Below are 24,246 nucleotides of genomic sequence, written 5' to 3'. Positions count from 1 at the left end.
CTGCTCAGGGCCAAGCCCCTGGCAAAGTCGTAAGTATTCGGATACCAGAGTAACTCATAGCATACCTTTGTCGCACTACTTCCCCTAACGCCGAATATGATTATGCAGACCGCCCCAAGCCCGTATCAACGTATCTTCGTCGGGCGGCTCCTTGGACTCATCGGATATGGATAGCGATCCACTTCCGACCGCCACCTCCCCTTGACCTACGGACAATGCCGAGGTATTGTCTCAAAAGGCACCGGGTCGAGGGGAGACAATCCCGGAGGTGCCTCAAGGCAACCATCCGGACTCCGGGAGCAGAGGGAGGGAGGCTCCCGAGGGCTCCGAGTTCGGCCTTCAGCCGAAAATCGCGCCGGAACCTCCAGTGGTTCTGGACTCAGGCAAGCGGCCTCCTTCCAGAAGGGGCAAGACACCTATGCCGGTGAGCTCTGTCCATCCAGAGGCACCGGACAATCTGCTGGGAGCGCTTCACAGCGCTTCCATCGACGAAGAGCAGCGCACTATTATGAGTGTGGTGATAAGGAAGGTTCAGTCCGCCAAGAGCGGACTGACTGAAGCCTGTGCCAGCCTTCTGACAGGCTTTGAGGTAAGTATTTGAAATATAGGAAAAATGTTACCACATAGACAGTAGCCCCTGATGCTCTGTTTGGTGTTCAAAAAGAAAAGCCGAATAGAGGATCAACTAATATCTGCAGGAGTCTAATATAAGTATGTCTATATGTGTATGCAGGCTTCGCTGCTGACCTCTGCCGTACAGACTGCGGAGGTCGCCGTACTGAAGCAGGACCTCGAAGGGTCCAAGAAAGAGCTCGGCCTTGCCAAGAGGCAGCTCGAGGAGAACAAAGGTAAGTAGTACCTACTCTATGGATATATATAAAAAGAATGCGATTGCAAAATAACAGGATCATCGTAAATTTGCCAGTGGCCACGACCGAGGTGGCGACCCTGAAGCAAGCGCTATCCGAGGCCAAAAACAAAGCGGCCAAGGTGCACACCGAGCGGGAAAGGCAGAAAGCACGGGTGGGCGAGGTGCAGCAAGAGCTCCACGCTCTTGTGATGAAGCACGAGGCGTTGGAGCTTGACTTGAAGACGCGAGAGTCCGAGCTTGCCGCGGCCCTCGAGAGCGCAAAGAATGCCCAGGCTGAGGCCCAAAAGGCCCTCCAGGAGATTGATGCGATGAAGAAGATAGCGGCGGGTAAGGCATTCAATATGCAAAGCAAGCATGTGAAAGTAAATTACTTGTTACTTACCCGAGTCCGGAGCTCTCCAGGAGCATTCGCAGATTTGCCCTGCAGCGTGTTGGATGTCGCATAGTTTTACCAGGCCGAGGAGGTAAGCTCAACGGAGAAGCTATTCTGGTCTCAGTATACTGGGACCGAACACCCGATGCCTCTGAGCGACCAGCTGAAGCAACTGGTCGAGCAGCACAAGGCGCCCGAACAGGCCATGAAGGGCTTTATAGTCCGGATGTGGCCTGGCGACGCCCTTCCCGACAGCTGAAGCATCTCGTGGATGCCTGCCCACGGCTGGAAGTCATCAACCGGTCCGTCTGCATCGAAGGTGCACGCCGGGCTTTCGCCCGTGCGAAGGGCAAGGAGCATCGCCACCCCGAGATGTACTATGAGGGTTTCCTTAAGGGTGCCCGTCTTGTAGCGAACGAGTGTGCGAAAGATGTAATATTTGAATAAACTTGCTCGTGTAATCCTGTATTATGAAAACTTGTTCATATGAGCTATGCAACGCTTGTCTGAATTTAAAATATTACCTTCTGTTTGGTTGTTTATCAAATCTGAGAGATGGCTAGTCGTCGGCTTCTGCCCCCACGCCACGAGTGCTGGGGTGTTCGGGATAAACCTGAGCACTCTTGTTCCCATTTTTGGGTCCTTCGAGGGAGGTTCTCAGCACAACGAACAAGGCAATCGGACTATAATGTGTTATCACTCTCACTTAGCCATAGAATTCTATAATTTGAAATTTCGGCGAAGCCCCTAGTATTTGGAAGGCCGAATTCGGGGCGCAGTACACGCCTTAAGCCGGACAGGGCCGACTCCTCGCTCTAAGCGGCATAAGTATTTAGGGACTTGAAACCTCTCGAACAGCGACCAGTCTCTCGCCTTATCATGATAGTCAGTTTTAGCTTTCTCTGCTGAGGTAGTTCTCCCAGTGGTACCTTAGCCGATATAGTGGAACATAAGGTACCAAAACATGGGAGCCGGGCAAACCCAACTATTGACCCAAGACATGATTCGGAGCTGATGCATATAATGCTATAAGTTCGGGGTGCCGCACTGTCGAAAGTGTTCGGACTTCTCACGTCGTATTATGGGGTATGCTTAAGCCCCTAGCGTATTGGCCGTACCAGAGTGTACGGGTGCTAGATGTCATGAATGAACATATATACAGAAAGGAAGAATGCAATAATAGTACTAATGCTATGCATTGTTTATTCAAAAAGGTGCGTTAAACAGAATGATACAAGTAGTGCGATAAGCAAAAAATAGGACTGTTTGACATGTCCCTTCCAAGGGAAAGCTAAGGAATAGTATTAAAGCAAATATTTCACTCGTTATCATAATCCACCTGGGAGTTCCATGGTGTGACGTAGCTTTCTGCCTCCTTGGTTGCTGCATCATGTGTTCGGCAATCATGCTGCCGGACAGGGTTTCCAGAGACTAAAGTCCTGAAAGAGAAAAATAACAAAGCGGGAAGCCCCTAGTGCGGTTTGAGCTGCGACTTGGATCGTGCCGTAGTTGTGCCCCCCTCACCACGTGTGCCCATGGTATTTTTAATGCGTAATTATGTACGCGTGGCACGGATTTCGCCGTTTGGCTGGGACCGGGGTGGGGGCCGTATTGCTATGCGAGCTCGGAACGTGCCAGGCGGTCCAGTTGCTGATTACTCCAGGCATGCTTGAAGGTGTCCGGGTCCTTACTCACCGAACTAGTGGATTGCCTTGAGTGGCTGCTTTGCGCTTCTGCTGCGAGGGCTGCAGTGTGCTCCTCCGTGCGGAGAGAGCGCTCTGTGTTTCCATTGACTGTTATGACCCCCCGAGGTCCTGGCATCTTGAGCTTGAGATATGCATAATGTGGTACCACATTGAATCTCGCAAATGCGGTTCGCCCGAGCAGTGCATGGTAGCCACTGCGGAACGGGACTATGTCGAAGATTAACTCTTCGCTTCGGAACTTACCCGGGGATCCGAATACCACTTCCAATGAGACTGAGCCTGTGCAATGGGCCTCTACACCTAGTATGACACCTTTAAAGGTCGTTTTTTGTGGGTTTGATCCTTGAGGGGTCTATACCCATTTTGCGCACTGTGTCCTGATAAAGCAGGTTCAGCTGCTACCGCCATCCATTAGGACTCGAGTGAGGTGAAATCCGTCAATGATTGGGTCTAGGACCAGTGCGGAGAATCCGCCATGACAGATACTAGTGGGGTGGTCTCTGCGATCGAAGGTGATCGGGCAGGAAGACCATGGGTTGAACTTTGGGGCGACTGGCTCCAATGCATATACGTCCCTGAGCGCACGCTTCCGCTCTCTCTTGGGGATGTGGGTTGCATATATCATGTTCACCATCCCCACTTGTGGGGGGAACCTCTTCTGTCCTCCGATGTTCGGCTGCCGGGGCTCCTCCTCGTCATCGCTATGTGACCCCTTATCTTGGTTTTCAGCATTTATCTTGCCGGCCTGCTTGAACACCCAACAATCCCTATTGGTGTGGTTGGCTAGCTTGTCGAGGGTGCCGTGTATTTGGCACGAGCGATCGAGTATACGGTCCAAACTGGATGGGCCCGGAGTGCTTCTTTTGAATGGCTTTTTCAGCTAACCGGGTTTAGAGCCTTTGAATCTAGCATTGACTACCGTATCATCGGTATTGTCACTGCTAATGCGGCGCTTATGTTTGTTGCGACGTGACCTGACATTGCCATCCTTGGTATCCGAAGTACCATGGTTCTTTGATATGTTATTGCTGCGAGCCAGCCAGCTATCTTCTCCCGCACAAAAGCGGGTCATGAGTGTCGTGAGGGCTGCCATAGATTTTGGCTTTTCCTGACCAAGGTGCCGGGCTAGCCACTCGTCGCGGATGTTGTGCCTAAAAGCTACTGGGGCCTCTGCATCCGGACAGTTGACGATTTGATTTTTATTTGTTAGGAACCGTGTCCAGAATTGCCTGGCCGATTCCTCAGGCTGCTGAATTATGTGGCTCAAGTCATTGGCGTCTGGTGGTCGCACGTAAGTGCCCTAGAAGTTGTCGAGGAATGTGGCTTCCAGATCCTCCCAACAGCCAATGGACTCTGTTGGCAAGCTATTGAGCCAATGCCGAGCTAGTCCTTTGAGCTTGAGTGGGAGGTATTTAATGGCATGTAGATCATCACCGCGAGCCATGTGGATATGCAGGAGGAAATCCTCGATCCATACCGCGGGATCTGTTGTGTCGTCGTATGATTCTATATTTACGGGTTTGAAACCCTCTGGGATTTGATGATCCATTACTTCATCTGTGAAGCATAGGGGGTGTGCGGAGCCTCTGTACTGGGCTATGTCATGACGCAGCTCGAATGAGTCTTGCCCGCTGTGTTCGGCCCGGCTGGACTTACTTTTACTGTATCCGGCGTGACGATTATCGTCTCGCATAGTGGCGCGCCCTCGTGATCCGTAGATCGATCTTGCATGTTTTTCTTTGTCCTCCAATATGTCTCACAGGTCTGGCGTATTTCCCCATGCCTTGACGTTTTTATGTGAGTGGCGTTGGAGTGCAGACTAAGCTTTTGGCTGAAATGCCTCTCTGTCGCGACCACAAGGTGGCCGGTCAGCCGCATCATGTGCTGGAGATTTGGGTTTGAATGCTTCCTCCTCCAGTCGGGGTAGCAACCTACGCTTTGGGTAACTCTTGGAGGGACGTTAGAGTTTATATTCCTTGGCCGCAAGGACTTCGGTCCATCTGTCGGCTAGCAAATCTTGATCAGCTTGAAGCTGTTGTTGCTTTTTCTTAAGGCTATTTGCTGTGGCTATAAGCCGGTGCTTGAAGCGTGCTTGTTCGACGGGATCCTCGGGCATGACGAATTCGTCATCGTCGAGGCTTGCCTCGTCTTCGGAGGGAGGCATGTAATTATCATCCTCCGCCTCTCCATCTGCCGCTCTCTCTGGAGGGCTGGCTTCTCCATCCTCCTACCCTAAATCTTGGTGGAGGGGATTGTTGCTGTCTTCGACACTATCCGGAGTGCTATTATCTCCTGTGCCGGTATCACCGCTTTTGCCTTGGCGGGACTTAGAGCGGCGCCGCTGACGCCGGCGCTTGGGTTGCTTCTTGGAGGGGTCATCCTCCGTTGTCTCGTTGCCATTGCCTCCTTTGGGTGTGTCCACCATGTATATATCGTACGATGAGGTGGCTGTCCAGTGCCCGGTGGGCAGTGGTTCCTCTTCGTCTCCCGCATCGTCGTCCACACCGTCGATGTCTTCGGAGTCGAAGTCGAGCATGTCGGTTAAGTCGTCGACAGTGGCTACTAAGTGCGTGGTGGGTGGGCGGCGAATTTCTTCATCATCCGCATCCCAATCCTGCCGGACATAGTTCGGCCAGGATCCTCCTGACAAGGAGAGAGACCTTAATGAGTTCAGTATGTCGCCGAAGGGCGAGTGCTGAAAAATATCTGCGGAGGTAAACTCCATGATCGGCGCCCAATCGGATTCGATAGGAATGGGCGCAGGCGGTTCGGAGTCCGTGGCCGGAGAAGGATCCGGCAGTTTGGCAACACGGCTCTCGTGAATGGTAAGGTCGATATTCGGCTCGATCGCTGCTGAGGATATGGCCTCCGTGACGGGGTCTATCCACCCGTCCATGGATGGCGCAACTGGCTCCGAATTGAGGCTCGGAGCGGCTGCCGGTGCGATCTCCTGAATACGGTCCAATGGTAGAGCTAAATCGTACTCATTGTGACCGCGTGGCGCACAAGGCAGGGGCTTGAATCCATCGAAGATCAAGTCTCCGTGGATATCGGCCGTGTAACTTAAGCTTCCAAACCTGACCTGGCGGCCAGGGGCGTAACTTTCGATCTGCTCCAGATGGCCAAGCGAGTTGGCCCGCAGTGCGAAGCCGCCGAACACAAAGATCTGTCCGGGGAGAAAAGTCTCACCCTGGGCTGCATCGCTATCGATGATAGTAGGAGCCATCAAGCCTAACGGCGATGACACAGAGGAACTCTCAATGAAAGCACCAATGTCGGTGTCAAAACCGGCGGATCTCGGGTAGGGGGTCCCGAACTGTGCGTCTAAGGCGGATGGTAACAGGAGGCAGGGGACACAATGTTTTACCCAGGTTCGGGCCCTCTTGATGGAGGTAAAACCCTATGTCCTGCTTGAATTATTCTTGATGATATGAGTATTACAAGAGTTTATCTACCACGAGATCGGAGAGGCTAAACCCTAGAAGGTAGCCTATGGTATGACTATATGTTGTCCTACAGACTAAAACCCTCCGGTTTATATAGACACCGGAGGGGGCTAGGGTTACACAAGGTCGGTTACAAAGGAGGAGATATCCGTACTGCCTAGCTTGCCTTCCACGCCAAGTAGAGTCACATCCGGACATGAGACGAAGTCTTCAATCTTGTATCTTCATAGTCCAACAGTCCGGCCAAAGGATATAGTCCGGCTGTCCGGAGACCCCCTAATCCAGGACTCCCTCAACGGCCCAATGGAATAATGGGCCGTTAATGGGTATAAAGGGTTAAACTGTTCATTATGGGCCAGTTTCACCACGGGCCGTTAATGGGCCAAGAGTTACAAAGGTCCTCATATGGGCTGAAAGAAGTCATGGGCCACACATGGGCCGGAAGTTAAAACGGGTTGAATCATATTGGATGGCCCAGATGATGCTACTGGGCCTAATTCATAAAGGGCGTAACGGGCCCTGGGTTAGCGGGCTATAAATGGGCTATATGCGAACAGGCCGTTAACAGGCTTTCCGTGGGCCGGCCCGCCACCTTTTGACCAAGTCAAACGGGCCGGCCTTTTCACAGGAATTGGCCTCTGTTGGGCCGTACCACGTGTCGCCGTATCATAGGCGCCGTCGGTCCAATGAGCGGATGACATCTGTCCCAACGGTGAGCCGACACGTGTTTCCTCCAGCCAATGATGATTTTACACGTGGAAAATCCCCACTGGTCGGGGCTGTTAACGGGTTATCGGATCCAAAACCCGACCCGATAGCTTAACGGCGTTCCGTTACGGTGGATGCCACATGTTGGTCACCCTTGACGAAAGCACTTCTGTGACGCGCGATTTATCGTCACGGAAGTGGACACTTCCGTGATGATAATTTTGGTAATTTCATGGAACACTTCTACGACAGCACAGGTATGACTATCTTGATTCGGTCATAAATTTGTCATGGATGTACATGCATGACGTGACCTACTGTGACAAACACGTATCATCATGGAAGTGTATTTTTTTGTAGTGGAAGTCTTGGAAAGATTTCTTAGAACAGTTCTCTCTCGGAGGGGATGATTAAGGGCAAGGGCATAATGGTCATTTTCAGAATGTCAAAACATGGTGAAAATGATTCCATCAGAATGGTCTCGACGAAACGAAGAAGTGGGCTTTGGAATCACCTGATTTGGAGTTGGGAGTAAAAAGATATGATAGTTTCTCTGCCAGGGACCTCTTTGTAAAAAAACTTCACAATTTGGGCCTGGACAGAAGAACAGAAAGCGCAATCAGCGAAATATGCTTTCACTGAACTGAAAACGCATTTGGGGCTGAAGAAGAACTGAAATACGCTTTCGGTGGAGGAAAACGTACTCTGGGGAATACGCTTTCACTTATCCACCTCAGCAGCTCGGGTCAACGCGTGAGACTTACAGGTGGGTCCGCCACTTATCCACGTGGTAGGGGTGGGGCCTATGCATGTGTGGCTGACACGCGGGGCCACGGCCAGCTGATGGGTAGGGGGTCGTCTCCTACTTCTCCTCGCCTGCGCCCGCACCTGGCCGAGGCAGAGCCGGCCCCGACGAGGTTTGCCGGCGACTCCGGCCACCGCAGGTGGCGCCCGACCTACCCACGTGCTTAGGGCGATGAGGCCAACTCATCCCAGGGCAGCGCGGTGACCAGAGAGCGCAGGAACGGCGGAGGCGAGGGCTGCGGAAGGTGGCGGCTCGGCTGGAGTTGGGGTCGAGGCCAGGGTCGACCCGTCGTTGAGCTGAGAGAAGGGAGAGGTGCATTGGAGTTTAGGTGGTCTAGTGGTGGTGGTAGAAGGAGGAGAAGAGCTCCGGCTTGCCGGAATCGGAGTTGACCGAAACGGTGGCCATGGCGGCCAAACGCAGAGAGGAGAGCTCCTGGAGCATGGAGGAGAGGTCGGGGAGGCTTAGAGAGGAGGGGTGAGGCTGGTGGTGTGCTCCAATGGCTCGGGGGAGGGCTATATATAGCCGGGCGATGGAGGAGCCATGCTGGCGTCGACGCGGACGCGTGGCCGGCGCCGCGGACGCGTGTGCTCGCGCATGAGCTCGGGGAAGGCGACGAAGAGGTGTAGCAGAGCTACAGCGATGCACAGGGACGAGCAGAGCTCAGGGACAAGAGGAGGAAGAAGCCATGGCGCGAATAGAGACGGTCGGCTACAGGTCTCTCATGGGCGCGCGGCGACGAGAGCTGGCGGAGGGGCTAACAGAGGGGGAAGTGGCTCCAGGAGGATGGCGACGATGCGGGGAACCCGCTGGACAGGACCGTGCTCGCTGTGACGCCGAGCAGCGAAGGGGCCCGAGCAAGAAGCCATTCTGGACGTGCCCACTACATGCCAAGTCGATGGTCACCGCGCGCACTGGTGCACATAGTGCCACAAGCAAAACCAAACGATGTCTGGGGGTTTGGCCTTCCTGGGTAGGTTGCAACTATGGTGGTAGCTCGGTTAAAAGTGATCTGGTTAAACGGTAAGCAGTCTCTGAAGTTTACTGCAGTAAACTTGTGTGAGCACTAGTGATCAACAGGAAGGGTTTTGGAGCCATAGAGTTTGTCTGCGAGGTTTAGGGTAAAAAGAACTTACACCATGGTAATTTTGAAAAGATTTGGATCAAGGATTAATGGAGTTGCTTTGCAACTGCCAAATCTGGTCAGAAATGAAATTTTGGATGATGCACTCACATGGAGTGTCAACTTGATCTCAAATCTGTCAAGGCTTCATGATTTGATCATATAAAGATGTTGTATAAGTTTCATACCAATTGGATTCACCAAAATGGTACTTGCTTCACAGCTATCTTCACTGACCAGAATCTTGCAAGAATTTTGGAGAATTATTGGCTAGGTGAAATGGTTCCAAAATGGGTGGAGAGCTGTTATTTGAGTAGGAGAACAATCTAGTATTTTCCCAGAATTAATGAAGCAATATAAACTGCACTTGCTTCACAACCTGAAAATATTGCCAGAATCAAAGATTTGGTCTTGTGCTCAAATAGATCAAGGGATGGAGCTGAAATTTGGAGGAGGCTCATTATATGAGCACATGAAGAGTCATGCGAAATTTCAACTCATTTGAATGCTCCTAGCTAGTACTTCCTTCAAGGTGCTTCTGTTTGACAGAAACTTTGAAAAATCACTGAGGAAGATTGTCTAGGCAAATAAAGTTGAATTTTGGCATGTGGCAATGATATGGATAGGAAATGGTGTCCAAGGAGTTTGAGGTTAATTTGGAAAAGGAAAATAGTACTTGCTTCACAATGTGCCATTTAGGACAGAATAGGAAATGAATTATTTGAGCAGGATGATGAACATGACAAATGAAATATTTTGCTATATTTGAGAAAGATATGACACAAACAATTTATGAGAATTATTTGGGAATTTTAGGAGTGATGGAAATAAAGGTTGCTTCACAACCTAGGGCAATTTGAGTTATTCCTTTAATAGAAAAGGAATATTCCCAATAAAAGAATATTGGGATTTGGGCTAGGATGAAAATGACAGGGTCTAGGGAAGGATTTGGGTATGACAAGCCACTCTGGAAGCAAAGAAGAGTGCATCTTCTTCAGTTTCCAGACCACAAAGCCACGGAAAAAGAGAATCTCAGGCAAAAACCTCAGAAAACGAAAGAAAAAGAAAGGGCCAAAAATCAGGCTGTTACAAACCTTACCCCTTAAAGAAATCTCGTCCTCGAGATTTGGTTGCTGAGGGAGCAAGTATGAAGATACTGACTTAAGGAAACTGTTTCCAACTCGGGTATCCTTTTTCTTCTTTTTGTTCCCACTAATCTTTTGTCTGACTGGCCCTGGGGTGGTTTGCTTTAATATATCCATATTCTAACAAATCTTACCTTGCTTGATCATGCTTATACATGCTCCAATTTCTTTCTAGATATCCTAACTTAGCTGACTGTGATTGATCCTCATGACTGAAATATATGTCGGTCTCACCGATCCAAGAGTGATTTCCGCTGGGTGTGTCATCTGGCACTAACAATCTTTAATGAAGTGGTGATCAGATCTTTCTAGTGGACACCCAAGCTCTAACTCCTTGCATTGGGTTTCTCCACTAAATGCAGGTCCTTTGGGCTCCAAACAGTGAGTTGGATCATAATCGCTTTCCTGACAGATTCTGGCTTATCACGGAACTTTCTGAATCATCTTAACTGGTTCCACTGTCTTGAGGATCGGATCCGTACCAAATATTTGTTTGTCACCTATCATGGCTGCATCACTGGTCTTGCTCCTTCATTATTGTTTTCTTGGTCTGGATCCTTGGCTTAAAGAGCTGGGTGATATTGCTTCTTCGTATCACCATAGGTACTGCTGGTGCAATTTTTCGGCAATCGCAGCTTATCCTCATTTTTCTGACACGGTACCCCATTAAATGGCAGGTTCAACACCTCATTTTTCCGAACCTTTGCAAGAAACTGGCAAACAAATCAGTAACCACCAGAACGGTCTTTACAACTCAGATCTGGGAAATTACTAAAATAACTCAACCATGGCTTAGGATGGCCGAAAAGCAGCTCAGAACATGAGACTGGGTTGATAAGAAGAAGGTGGCAGCTCCCTAAAATAGCCAAAAAGCAGCTATATGTCTACTGTCACAAAAATAAACTCAACAACTGTACGAGACGGCCGAAAAGCAGCTCAGAACTCGTGACAGTCGTTGAAGAGAGAAATAAAAATCAGCATCCACCCCGGATAGCTAAAAACAACTTAGATCACAAGCGTGGTGCCGTCATTGGAGAAAAGGGGGACAAGGGCTCATCAGGATCATTTTCCAGGTTCACAGGTACTTGCTTTGAGCTCATTGATGTCGTCAATCCTCATAATCCTTTGTCACACTGCGGTGTATACTGGCTTTCTTCTCTTAACCATCCTCACGTGGTTGTCAGATCCTCATCTGAGTGACTTGTAGGATCTTGGTGGTATGCTCACCGCATATATATGAGAATCTGATTCCCGAGACAGGCGTGTATTCTGACTGATTCTTGCTTCTTACCAAAATGTTGCGGATCTGATTCTTGGGATATGCTATCAATTCATAGCGTACTACCTTGTACCAATGTCTTACTAAGGAAGATTGGCTGGCTTGTGCTCGAAACTTTCATCGGACAACTTGCTGAAGATGACTGGGTATCGTGCTTCAGAAGCTTACCCCCTGAAAGACTTTGCTGGGGAGAGACTCGGTACCTTATGCCGGAAGCTTTTGTGGTTGCTTACTGAAGAAAGCAGAGTACCTTGTACGCGAAACCATCCATGTATCGTACTGAGGAAGATAGATGAATCTTGCCTTGGAAGCTTCTCGGGTACCTTGCGAGGGAAGATTGGGTTGCTTACACCAGAAGCTTCCTATTGTGATATGCGGACCGATTTCCACATATATAACCATCTTAATATTTTTGTTATTGATTTCTTGTATGAAACAGGGTTTTGCAGGACTATCCTCCTTTCGGAGTACATGCCATATTTTTGCTTGCTTATAGGTACATCGGGTTCCAAAATCATCCTCAACAAAAAATTAAACTTGTATCTGTGCCATACCCTAGATAATATTCTATCAACCTTGCACACAATTTGTCTTCTTGTTGATTTGATCATTTCTGCTATGAGGAGTGCACGTTTATGCAAACTTTATACTGACATTCCATCCAGGATTTCTTTTGTATTCAGATGAGCTATTTCCAATTTCACTGCAGTCTGCTGACAATTCCATCATGTTTAGCTGAGTTTCCAAATATATGCATTTCTTGCTAACTCTTCGGGTCCAGTGTTGCCTGACGAGCAACTTTAATAGGGGAAAATTTGTAACACCGAAGGCCCAAAGAAAGAAACAAAAGAAACGACTAAAACAAAAGCACACAAACATACTACTAATATAATTAATCAAGCAATCATCACATATTACTGCTACTCACACCATAATATGCATGCACACCTAAGCACAAAAATCGCGTGGAAACTCTGGTATTACGGCCTAATATGTTGTGGTGGTGTGCACGAAAATTACATCCATGTGTGGAAGGAGTTGGCGTAACCGAAACTACACCAAGCACTAGCTGAACAGTGGCTGGATCTGGATGGATACACAGGTGAGAACAGACTTGACGATCAAGTAGCAAGACACAAAAGTCACGACCACCTTATCATCAAGCGTACGAAGGGAATCATACCCATCCAAAGAATGAAATGACATCGCAAGATAACAGTGGAAGACTGGGTTTATTGGCATTGCCCTTTTTTGATAACAAAGATCAGCAAGGGTTACCAAGGGGACTAGATGGAGGGCATGGATGATTATAAGGTCGCATCACACCGAGGAGCAGGCATGCTTAGAAAGATGGTGCAGGCGGTGGACCGAAAACGATGCCACCTACACTCACAAGATTAACCGTTAGTGAAAAAATAACAATCTATCTACATGCTATGCGACAAACAAATGCAACAATCAAGTGCAACAAATCAACTGGGTTCTATATTACCGCTTTCTAACGTTCACGCGGTCTAGGGCATCCTATAGCCAGACCTGCTCTAATACCAAGCCTGTCGCACCCCGGCTCAGAGAAAACCGGAACGCCCCGTATTCCAGCCCAGAGATCGAGGAGAAGTCTTCTGGAATACGGCACTGCTTAGCATAGAACAAACCAGCTTACTATTATTACACGAATATGATTACAAGGTCTCCGATATTATAATGAATAATATCGGCACGGCGACACTACGCCATCCTCAGTTGCTCTATGCCAGCAGCAAAACAACTCGAAGTAGCGGAATAACTCTAGCAGCGGAACAACGACAATGGTGGTGAACTCCACTCCACGGGGACTCTGGCTGGAACTCTCATCCTAGCTCGCGAACACAGGAACAACACCAAAACAAGCAATCAATCCAGGCATGACATGCAAGCTGGCATGACACGCCAGGTCAGCACATTGAATGTAATTGCAAGCTCACAATAACCAAAAGCATTCAAGACAAACAATAGCATGGCAATTACAGGTTAAGCAGGAATTAACATGAGATCATCAGGATAAAATGGCATGAACAACATGAACATGATACAGCTAGAACCACATGAGCATGGGATGAGCATATAAATCTAACGATACTAGCATGCAACATGATGACACTATATGCACTATTTATTCTGCTCGGGTTACTTCGTAACCACAACATGCATCACTTACCATCCTCGGACATCACACAATCATATCAGGATCAAATAAAGCTTGGTATAAACAATACCGTAGTAATCACTAAATGACCACAAGGAGCTTGATCTTTACCCACGATTCTCGCACAACATCACGAATATCCAACAACTTGGTATCCTCGATACCACGGTGATCATTCTGGAGATCACAACCGTGACCAACACTTGGTCGCAAACCATGATCCTTCCGGCGATCACAACCAACTTATCTCAAACAGTGATCCTTCTGGCGATCACAACCAACTTATCTCAAACAGTGATCCTTCTGGCGATCACAACCAACTTATCTCAAACAGTGATCCTTCCGGCGATCAAAACCAACTTATCTCCTCATCAAACCAGGGTTGTCATTAATCAAGTTATTATTAATATTGTTCACTCACGGTGGGACCGACATGAACTGGGCCCTTATCCGCGGGCGCGGCTATCAATAGATTTAATATACACTCTGCAGAGGTAGCACACTGTACCCACACAACGGAACCCATGGCCTCGCACTCCCATTCGGGTGGACCAACGGCGTTCCGACAGAACCTATCTACTGCCATGACACTCTCCCAGCCACTCTGACCCAATCCCCAATGGGCTAGTCCTAGGTGGCCCCGTGTCTACCAAAGACACATCGACCACCGTCATGGCCAAAACGATCCCACTCGGGGACAAAAACACTTATCATCCAAACTACGGGCACACAAGGTTATGTCCTCCTACCTGATCAGGGTAAGCACGCCCATAACCTTCCCTAGTTGGAGGCACCGGTGGGAGGCACGACAATAGACCCAGTTAGGACCTTCCCACATCGGCAAGTGTGGTTGCACTGGTCAGTTTCGATATGGTGGCACCATGACTCAGCCAACAGTTGTGCAAGTTCAATTTAATCCGGTTAAACTTGAGTGCAAAATGCTGAGCCAAGATAAAATAACATGATGCAATTACAATGCATGAGCATGATATCAACATAATCATGAGAGAACCACATAACTATCCACCACATCAACAATGAATTATATCCAACTAATCATGGCATACGGACTAGCATGAACATCATAAGTACATACTTCTATGAAACATAGCATGACCATTAGCATCAACAATAAATCTCATGCAAGAACATATCAACAATGCCACCATGGAAGCATTTAACCCACTAGATACAATGGGACATGCATAACAACGGTACTCGGGACCGATGACAGTCATGCACCAAAGACCATTACCAACATCAATATGTACTACTAGCAAGCATAAGCATATGAAAGGAATAATAACAACTAGCAGGGCATGACAACTTCGGTGCATAACAACATAGCAAGAAAGTTAGCATTTATCCATAAGCATTACCGAGACAACTATAACCATATTTTAAACAAGCAATCATTTAATAAATTTTCAAGTTGAAAACCATGGCTACTGCATGACCATCATGCAAGTGGGTATTGTGGCTTGCCTGGGGGTGAAGAAGGCACCGGGAAGAAGTGCGGTGAAGCCGCGGAAAGATTTGTCGGAACAGTTCTCTCTCCGAGGGGCTGATTAAGGGCAATGGCATAATGGTCATTTTTAGAATGTCAAAATATGGTGAAAATGATTCCATTAGAACGGTCTAGACGAAACGAAGAAGTGGGCTTTGGAATCACCTGATTTGGAGTTGGGAGTAAAAAGATATGATAGTTTCTCTGCCAGGGACCTCTTTGTAAAGAAAAGCTTCACAATCTGGGCCTGGACAGAAGAACAGAAAGCGCAATCAGTGAAATACGCTTTTACTGGACTTAAAACGCATTTGGGGCTGAAGAAGAACTGAAATACGCTTTTGGTGGAGGAAAATGTACTCCGGGGAATACGCTTTCACTTATCCACCTCAGCAGCTCGGGTCAACGCGTGAGACTTACAGACGGGTCCACCACTTATCCACGTGGCAGGGGTGGGGCCTATGCGTTTGTGGCTGACGCGCAGGGCCCGTGGCTAGCTGGCAGGGAGGGGGTCGTCTCCTTCTTCTCCTCGCCTGCGCCCGCACCTGGCCGAGGCAGAGCCGGCCCCGATGAGGTTTGCCAGCGACTCCGGCCACCGCAGGTGGTGCCCGACCTACCCACATGCTCAGGGTGACGAGGCCAACTCATCCCAGGGTAGCGCGGTGATCGAAGAGCTCGGGAACAGCGAAGGCGAGGGCTGCAGCGGGTGGCGGCTCGACCGGAGTTGGGGTCGAGGCGAGGGTCGACCGGCCATCGAGCTGAGAGAAGGGAGAGGTGCGCTCGAGTCTAGGTGGTCTAGTGGTGGTGGTAGAAGGAGGAGAAGAGCTCCGGCTTTCCAGAATCGGAGTTGACCGAGACGGCGGCCAAACGCGGAGAGGAAAGCTCCTAGAGCTCAAAGGAGAGGTCGAGCAGGCTTAGAGAGGAGGGGTGAGGTTGGTGGTCTACTCAAATGGCTCGGGGGAGGGCTATATATAGCCGGGCGAGGGAGGAGCCGTGCTGGCGTCGCCGTGGACGCGTGGCCGGCGCCTCGGACATGTGTGCTCGTGCATGAGCTCGGGGAAGGCGACGGAGAGGTGCAGCAGAGCTACAGCGATGCACAGGGACGAGCAGAGCTCGAGGACAAGAGGAGGAAGAAGCCATGGCGCAAATAGAGACGGTCGGCTACAGGTCTCTCGTGGGCGCGTGGCGACAAGAGCTGACGGAGGGGCTGACAGAGGGGGAAGTGGCTCCGGGAGGACGGCGACGATGCGGGGAACCCGCTGGACAGGCCCATGCTCGCTGAGATGCCGAGCAGCAAAGGGGCCCGAGCAAGAAGCCATTTTGGACGCGCTCACTGCATGCCAAGTCGATGGTCACCGCGCGCACTGGTGCACACAATGCCACAAGCGAAACCAAACGATGTCTCGGGGTTTGGCCTTCCTGGGTAGGTTGCAACTGCGGTGGTAGCTCTGTTAAAAGTGATCTGGTTAAACGGTAAGCAGTCTCTGAAGTTTACTGCAGTAAACTTGTGTGAGCACTAGTGATCAACAGGAAGTGTTTTGGAGACACAGAGTTTGTCTACGAGGTTTAGGGTAAAAAGAACTTTCATCCTGGAAATTTTGAGAAGATTTGGATCAAGGATTAACGGAGTTGCTTTGCAACTGCCAAATCTGGTCAGAAATGAGATTTTGGATAATGCACTCACATGGAGTGTCAGCTTGATCTCAAATTTGGCAAGGCTTCATGATTTGATCATATAAAGATGCTGTATAAGTTTCATACCAATTGGATTCACCAAAATGGTATTGCTTCACAGCTATCTTCACTGACCAGAATCTTGCAAGAATTTTGGAGAATTATGGGCTAAGTGAAATGTTGCCAAAATGGGTGGAGAGCTATTATTTGAGTAGGAGAACAATCTGGTATTTTCCCAGAATTAATGAAGCAATATAAACTGCACTTGCTTCACAACCTGAAAATATTACCAGAATCAAAGATTTGGTCCTGTGCTCAAATAGATCAAGGGATGGAGCTGAAATTTGGAGGAGGCCATATATGAGCACATGAAGAGTCATGCCAAATTTCAACTTATTTTAATGCACCTAGCTAGTACTTCCTTCACAGGGGCTTCTGTTTGACAGAAACTTTGAAAGATCACTGAGGAAGATTGGCTAGGCAAATAAAGTTGAATTTTGGCATGTGGCAATGATATGGACAGGAAAAGGTGTCCAAGGAGTTTTAGGTCAATTGGGAAAGGAAAATAGCACTTGCTTCACAATGTGCCATTTAGGACAGAATAGGAAATGAATTATTTGAGCATGATGATGAACATGACAAATGAAATATTTTGCCATATTTGAGAAAGATATGACCCAAACAATTTATGAGAATTATTTGGGAATTTTAGGAGTGATGGAAATAAAGGTTGCTTCACAACCTAGGGCAATTTGAGTTATTCCTTTAATAGAAAAGGAATATTCCCAATAAAAGAATATTGGGATTTGGGCTAGGATGAAAATGACAGGGTCTAGGGAAGGATTTGGGTATGACAAGCCACTCTGGAAGCAAAGAAGAGTGCATCTTCTTCAGTTTCAAGACCACAAAGCCACGAAAAAAGAGAATCTCAGGCAAAAACCTCAGAAAAACAAAAGAAAAAGAAAGGGCCAAAAATCAGGCTGTTACAGATGAGTTCCCATTGCTTCTTGGAAACTTTCCCATAATCTTGAATTGAACAAGCTATCGCAGTCTGAACTGATAAGCAGTGGAATACCTTGAAGTGAAACAATTCTAGACATGTAGAGAGTTGCAAGCTGACTAGCAGTGATCGTTTCTTTGACCGCCAGAAAATGTGCAAATTTAGAAAGCCGGCCAATGACGACAAGAACAGCATCATTACCTTTCTGCGATTTGGGAAATCTAGTGACGAAGTCCATTTCAACATGGTCCCATTTCCATTCAGGAATAGAGATAGGTTGCAGAGTTCCAGCAGGCCTTTGATGCTCTGCTTTGATACGAAGGCAAACATCACACTCAGCAACATATCGAGCAATGTCTTGCTTCATGTTAGACCACCAGAATCTCTGACGGATGTCTTGGTACATCTTTGTACTACCAGGATGAATAGACAAAGGCGTATCATGAGCTTATTTCATAACCTTTTGAGTCCGATCTAGGTTTTTCCTCGAACATGGTACCACTAGGCGGCCTTTGAAGTACAAGGCGCCATCATCGGTGACAGTGAAGAATGAGGGCTTTCCTTCTGTGAGATAGCATTTAATATTCTTGACTTTAGAGTCATAATATTGTATAGTCTTGATACTGTCTATGAGATCTAGTACGACAGCCAGGGTATTTAGAGAACCCTAAGGAACAACACGAAGATCCATCTTTTGGAACTCTAGGGGAGGGGGAGCGAGTGCACCAGGAGGGACAATATGAAGGTTCAGCTTTCTAAATTCTTCAACAAGCGAGGGCTGAACTTTTTGAACCTGGAGGTGGTTGTAGTAAGACTTGCGGCTCAAGGCATCAACCATTACATTAGCCTTGCCTGGGATATAGGAAATACCCAAGTCAAAGTCTGCAGCGGTCTCCATTCATCTGTGCTGACAGAGGTTTAGGTCTGGCTGAGTAAACAGATACTTCAGACTTTGGTGGTCGGTGAAGCTCTCACAATGATTACCGAGAAGGTAATGTCGCCACTGCTTTAGTGCATGAATGATGGCAGAAAGCTCGAGGTCGTGAACTAGGTAGTTCTCTTCGTGAGGGCGCAATTGACGAGAGGCATGAACAATCACTTTTCGCTCCTGCATCAGGACACGTCCTAATCCTTGACTAGAAGCGTCGCAGTAAATGATGCAGTCCTTCTTAGTATCAGGTAGAGCAAGCACTAGGGCACAAGTCAACTTGTCTTTGAGTGCCTGGAAACTTTCCTGACACTTTTCTGTCCATTGGAACTTGATGCCCTTATGCAAGAGGTTAGTCACAGGCCTGGCGATGTTGGAGAAGTTCTCAGCGAATTGACGGCAATAGCTGGTGAGTCCGAGAAAACTTCTGACTTGCTTGACATTCTTCTGAGGAGTCCAATCGAGAATAGCCTGGACTCGTTCAGGGTTGACGGAAATACCATCCTTGGAGATGACATGCCCAAGATAGGTTACTTCGGGTAGCCAGAATTAACACTTGGAGAACTTGGCATATAGTTTATGCTCTCGAAGCTTTTCCAGCACAAGACAAAGATGTTCAGCATGTTCTTCTTTGTTCTTGGAAAATATCAGGATATCATCTAGATAAACCATGATGAACTTGTCGAGGTAATCCATGAATATATAGTTCATCAGACGAGAGAAGGTGGCCGGAGCATTGGTTAAGCCGAAAGACATGACGGTGTATTCGTATGATCCATATCCAGTCACGAAGGTGGTCTTTGGGATATCCTCCTCACGAACTCGGATCTGGTGGTAACCCAACCTCAAGTCGATTTTGGAGAACACTTATGAACCAGCCAGTTGATCATAAAGATCATTGATCTGAGGGAGGGGATATTTGCTCTGAATGGTGGCTTGGTTAATAGGACGATAATCTTGGACCAATCAGTTTGTCCCATCCTTCTTAGCAAAGAGAGAAGGTGCTCCCCAAGGAGAGCAACTAGGGCGAATGAAACCTTTGCAAAGAGATTTGTTGATTTCCTCCTTAAGCTCAATGAGTTCTTGCGGTGGCATCTTGTAGGGTCGTTTGTCTATAGGAGTGGTGCCTGGTTTCAAGTCAATGATGAATTCGACAGCTCTAGCAGGGGGAATACCTAGAAGTTCTTCAGGAAAGACGTCTAGGAATTCGCGCACGACGGGAATGTTTTCAATGCCCTCGAGTGGTGCACCATTCAATGCATTCAACGCATATAGCCTTGCCTCGGAAATCTAAACCATGCGGGCATTGTAGCTTATTATTTCATCGGAAGGGTGTAGCAAATAGATGGTCTTAGTGGCGCAAACTATAGAAGCAGTACACGCTTTCAACCAATCCATTCCCAGAATGAGATCAATGCTACAGGACTTCGGTACGATGGGAGAGACAAGGAATTCCAGTCCTTCGATTTCAACAGGAACATTGTGACTTACCATAGAGGTTTGACATTGGCCCGCAGCGGTGTGTACCACTATCGCAGTGTTCATCTCTTCCTATTTAATGCCATGCATGAATGCAAACTTAGCTGATATGAACGAATGCGATGCTCATGTATCAAATAAAACAAATGCTGGTACAGAATTTACGAGGAGTGTACCCATCACAGTAGTAGGCTGGTCTAGAACTTCATTGAGATCAACGTGGTTGGCATGAACACGACCATAAGACTTGGCATTGTTGTTGCAGGGCTGGTTGCTTCCACGGCCAACTATGGGAAGGGCCAGTTGATTCTGGTTCTGGTTTCATTCCCTAGCACGGTGTCCTGGTTGTACACACCTAAAGCACAAACCATTATTGGGAGTGGGAGCAGGAGCTCGGGGTGGTGGTGCTGGAAGACTTGGCTGCCTAGGTGGTGGAGGAGGTAGACAAGGTGCAGCATAGGACTGCCTTGGAGCAGGTGCAGTTGGCTGGTACATGATGTTGGGAATCCATATCCTACAATTCTACGAGGATGGGCCCGAAGATGAGCTCGTGTCACGGTTGCGCCTGTGAGAGCTCTGGTGTTCCTGCAGACCAGTTTCGACATTGATGGCCTTGTAAACCAAGGTGGCGAAATCAGCAAAGTCGTGCACTAAAAGTGCAAGCTTGATGTCAGCTTGAAGGCCATCACGGAACTTCTCCTGTCTGCGTGCATCAGTTGCAATGTCTTCTCCAGCATCGCGTGATAAATCCAAAAACTCCCGCTAATAAGCTTCCACAATTTTGTTGCCTTGGGTGAGTGATACGTCTCCATCGTATCTACTTTTCCAAACACTTTTGCCCTTGTTTTGGACTCTAACTTGCATGATTTGAATGGAACTAACCCGGACTAACGCTGTTTTCAGCAGAATTACCATGGTGTTATTTATGTGCAGAAACAAACATTCTCGGAATGACCTGAAACTTCACGAAGCCACTTTCAGAAAATATGAAAAATACCTGCAAAAGATGGAGGCCAGGGGGCCCACCACCTCTCCACGAGGGTGGGGGCGCACCAGCCCCCCTAGGGCGTGCCCCCTACCTCGTGGGCCCCCTGTTGCCTCTCCGACTCCAACTCCAACTCCATATATTGAGTTTCGGGGAGAAAAAATCAGAGAGAAGAAATCATCATGTTTTACGATATGGAGCTGCCGCCAAGCCCTAAAACCTCTCGGGAGGGCTGATCTGGAGTCCACTCGGGGCTCCGCAGAGGGGAATCCGTCACCATCGTCATCATCAACCATCCTCCATCACCAATTTCATGATGCTCACCGTCGTGCGTGAGTAATTCCATCGTAGGCTTGCTGGACGGTGATGGGTTGGATGGGATCTATCATGTAATCGAGTTAGTTTTGTTAGGGTTTGATCCCTAGTGTCCACTATGTTCTGAGATTGATGTTGCTATGACTTTGCTATGCTTAATGCTTGTCACTAGGGCCCGAGTGCCATGATTTCAGATCTGAACCTATTATGTTTTCATCAATATATGAGTGTTCTTGATCCTATCTTGCAAGTCTATAGTCACCTATTATGTGTTATGATCTGTTAACCCCGAGCTGACAATAATCGGGATACTTACCGGTGATGACCGTAGTTTGAGGAGTTCATGTATTCACTATGTGTTAATGCTTTGTTCCGGTTCTCTATTAACAGGAGGCCTCAATATCCCTTAGTTTCCATAAGGACCCCGCTGCCACGGGAGGGTAGGACAAAAGGTGTTCTGCAAGTTCTTTTCCATAAGCACGTATGACTATATTCGGAATACATGCCTACATTATATCAATGAACTGGAGCTAGTTCTGTGTCACCCTAGGTTATGACTGTTACATGATGAACCGCATCCGGCATAATTCTCCATCACTGATCCATTGCTTACGATCTTTCCATATATTGTTCTTCGCTTATTTACTTTTCTGTTGCTATTGCTATCATCACTACAAAATACCAAAACATTGCTTTTACTACTGTTACCTTTTGTTACCGTTATCACTACTATCATATTACTTTGCTACTAAACACTTTGCTGCAGATATTAAGTTTCCAGGTGTGGTTGAATTCACAACTCACCTGCTAATACTTGAGAATATTCTTTGGCTCCCCTTGTGTCAAATCAATAAATTTGGGTTGAATACTCTACCCTCGAAAACTGTTGTGATCCCCTATACTTGTGGGTTATCAAGACTATTTTCTGGCGCCGTTCCGGGGAGCATAGCTCTATTCTTTGAGTCACTTGGGATATATATCTGCTTATCATTATGAAGAACTTGAGAGATCCAAAAACCAATATCTATCCCTCAACTACAAGGGGAGGTAAGGAACTGCCATCTAGCTCTGCACTTGATTCACCTTCTGTTTTGAGTAAGCTTGCGACACCTACACCTGCTTCTGTTATTCGTTCTGATATGTCGCATGTTATTGATGATGCCACTTCTGCTATGCATGTTACTTATTATAAAACTACCTCTATGCCTGATACTATTGTGCCACTTAGTGATTTTCTTGATGAACAACTTGCTAGAGCTAGAGAGATTGAAAATATTGAATCTGATGATACTGATGAAAGTGATGATGAAGAATCACTTGTTATTCCGAAGGGTTATGTTTTTGATCAAGAAGCTTCTTTAGCTATTTTAGCTTGCAAGAATAGAAATGAACTCAAAAGGTTATTAGCTAAATGGAGTAAGCAATCTCTAAATGCTAAAATGAAACCTGGCCCTGTTTTTGCTACTTCACCTATCTTTGTTACTGATAAGGATTATGAATTCTCTGTTGATCCTGATATAATTACTTTGGTTGAATCTGATCCTTTTCATGGTTATGAATCTGAAACTGTTGTGGCACATCTTACTGAATTGAATGATATAGCCACCCTGTTCACTAAAGATGAGAGAACTTGTTACTTTTATATCCTTAAAATATTTCTGTTCTCATTAAAGGGTGATGCTAAGATATGGTTTAATTCTCTTGATCCTGGTTGTGTGCGAAGTCCCCAGGATATGATTTATTACTTCTCTGCTAAATATTTCCCTGCTCATAAGAAACAAGCTGCTTTAAGGGATGTATATAATTTTGTGCAAATTGAAGAAGAGAGTCTCCCACAAGCTTGGGGGAGGCTTCTCCAATTAATTATTGCTTTGCCTGATCATCCTCTTAAGAAAAATGAAATACTTGATATCTTTTATAATGGACTAACCGATGCCTCTAGAGATTACCTGGATAGTTGTGCTACTTCTGTTTTCAGGGAAAGAACACCGGATGAAGCTGAAATTCTATTGAATAATATGTTGACAAATGAAAATAATTGGACACCTCCGGAGCCAATTCCTAAGCCTATTCCTAAACCAACTCCGAAGAAGAGGGGTATTCTATTTCTCAGTCCTGAAGATATGCAAGAGGCAAAGAAATCTATGAATGAAAAGGGTATTAAAGCTGAAGATGTTAAGAATTTACCTCCTATTGAAGAAATACATGGTCTTAATTTACCGCCTATTGAAGAAACTCATGGTCTTGATAACCCGACATAGGTAGTAAAGGTAAATTCTCTCTATAGATATGATAAAGCTGAAATCCCATTTATTAAATTTGCTAGCCCATGCTTAGATGAGTTTGATAAATTTATGGCTAAGCAAGAAGATTTTAATGCTTATTTTGGTAGACAATTGAAATACAATTCAAATATGCTTGAACACTTGGGTGATTATATGGCTAATGTTAAAGGTGAACTTAAACTTATTAGTAAACATGCTTCTATGGTTACCACTCAAGTAGAACAAGTACTTAAATCTCAAAATGATTTGCTCAATGAATTGAATAGTAAAGATAATGATAATGCTGTTAGAGTGGCTACTAGAACTGGTAGAATGACTCAGGAACCTTTGTATCCTGAAGGCCACCCTAAGAGAATTGAGCAAGATTCTCAGAGAAATAATATAGATGCACCTAGTTCGTCTAAAAAGAAGAAAAAGAAAAATGATAGGACTTTGCAT

Source organism: Triticum dicoccoides, chromosome 6A (genome assembly GCF_002162155.2).
Source record: "Triticum dicoccoides isolate Atlit2015 ecotype Zavitan chromosome 6A, WEW_v2.0, whole genome shotgun sequence".
Classification (NCBI taxonomy): domain Eukaryota; kingdom Viridiplantae; phylum Streptophyta; class Magnoliopsida; order Poales; family Poaceae; genus Triticum; species Triticum dicoccoides.
Note: the sequence above shows the minus strand (reverse complement) of the source record.